This window comes from Etheostoma cragini, chromosome 7, assembly GCF_013103735.1.
Source record: "Etheostoma cragini isolate CJK2018 chromosome 7, CSU_Ecrag_1.0, whole genome shotgun sequence".
NCBI classification, from domain to species: Eukaryota; Metazoa; Chordata; class Actinopteri; order Perciformes; family Percidae; genus Etheostoma; species Etheostoma cragini.
The window spans coordinates 5,428,970-5,431,200 of NC_048413.1; positions in this window are offsets into that span (position 1 = coordinate 5,428,970).

The following is a 2,231-nucleotide window of genomic DNA, read 5'->3' on the forward strand; positions in this document are numbered from 1 at the left end:
CCTGGGTCTCACCCATAATCCTGGAGGCTAGGAAAACGGGCCTGGCCTACTAGACTCTTGTTAGGCCAGGCCTAACCAGCCTAAGCCAGTAGCCTAGTTAATTTGGAAGCTGGACTATACTCTACAAGATAACCTTGTATTGTTACTACTTATTTTAATATTAGTAAATTAATGAGAATGGCATCTTTTTACATTTAAATTTTCTTGTCCCTGTTTGCAAGAACTAGGGTGAGTTGTTTTTATGATATGGTGGACATACAGGAAACCTACTATAGTGGCCCAAAAACAGTATTGACATGCAACAGGAACCATTACATTTTTGTTGGAACCTGGACTTCTGGATGGATTTGTATTGGGATTTGCCTAAACTGCAAAACTTCTTTGCTTTGTATAATTTGTCTCTCTCAATTAATGACATTACCGGGTTTCATCATATGATAGGCCGGCTTTAAAATATGCTGTGAGGTGTAGATTGATTATTGCACTACTTCTACTTCTATCTGGAAATGTGAAGGCCAATCCTGGGACTGTCTGATTGTTAGGGATGAGCCGAATACTCGGCTGAAACGAGTATCCGGTACGGATAAAGCACTTTTGCCGAGTACAAGTTTCATACGAGTAATGCGGGTCAATATCCGTAATCGGATTCAAGGAAAGTCTCCACTGACTGTGTCTCCGTTCTGTGATAGGCTAGTCAAAGTGCTAGTCACAGCGCCCCTCCCCTACACTATTCTGTGATTGGCTAGTCCCAGCGCCCCTCCCTACACACACAGACTCCTTCTGTTGCTGTGTGCAACTCCGCTCACACGCGCTCAGAACACGGAGAAGTGAACAGCTCTCCCCCTCAAGTCCGCGGGGCTTTCCCGTTAACATTTAGGGTTTCTTCAGCTTCAGGTTTGTTTTATACTTCAGTTTGACCTAGTACCTAGTCCCCAAGAGACTTCTAGTAACCGTTGGGTTGGTTCAGACATAGTGCTTGGTAGAATGCGACTCGGGTTGCATCTCTGCCGTCAAAGTTTTTTTGTTTTGTTTTTAACTGCCTGCTGGCTCTAACCAGTTTTTTGAGTGTCTGAAACTTTCTTGCTGTGTTTTATAAAAAAAATAAAAGGCAGTTGCGGTAGAAATGAATAATATTACAAATGAAGATACACACACAAACACATTCCAACCCACCGCCCCCCTCTCTCTCTGTTTCTCTCTCTCTCTCTCTCTGTATCTCTTACTCACTCACAGACAGACACACTCACAATTGAGTGTGTTTGTCTGTGAGTGTGAAAATAAAAAAGAACCAAAAATAAATACATGATCACACTAATCATAGAAAAATTTAAAGTTAAAAAATAAAGTTATATTGTTGAGTATGAAAACTCTTGTTTTACATTTTACTTAATAATTGCAAGCACATTGCTGTATTTATTGTTGCAAAACTTGTTATATACTGTAGGCCTATATAGTTTGTTTGTTACCACGACAACACCAATGACACTCAATGCTGATGCTGTCATGTAAATAGATTTCTAATCAGCAATAAATATAACAATTTTTGATCAACCCATATCAATTGCATGCTTAAAATAACATACCGGTTAAAGCCCCCCCCCCCATTTCAAGACAACCCGACCCACTTCCGGGTTAAATATGCCCACTTCCGGTTTAGGCCCCAGTCCGAGTACGGATCCGGATACAGATAATTCATGTGGTAAACAGATACAGATACAGATAATGCTGTACTCGCTCATCCCTACTGATTGTGCAGTTTCCTGGTTAATTAATTATTTGAGTGACCGGTCTCAGTGTATAAAATGTGAGGGTCTATGTTCTGCATTAGGGAAGGTCCACAAGGGGGTGCCACAAGGTTCATTATTGGGTCCTCTCTTGTTTATTATGTATATAAATGACCTGGGCCTAAATGTCTCAAATGCTTATATGCATTTCTATGCTGATGACACGATTATTTATTGTTTTGGATCGTCCCCAGCTAAAGCGGTTGAGTCTGCAGAAAGCTTTTGATGTGTTTCAACACACGCTTATGCAGCTTAAACTGGTTCTCAATGCGGATAAGACTAAATTGATGTTGTTTAGTAACACTAGGAAGGTTTCTGAAGTTTCTTAAACTCAAATTGTCCTTTTTCTTTCAAAATAAATTTTGTTTTTCTTGAAATTCACTGGAAAATATATGATTTTCTCGCCTAAATTTTTACCCCCTAAAACATGCTGCAGTTTCCACATGC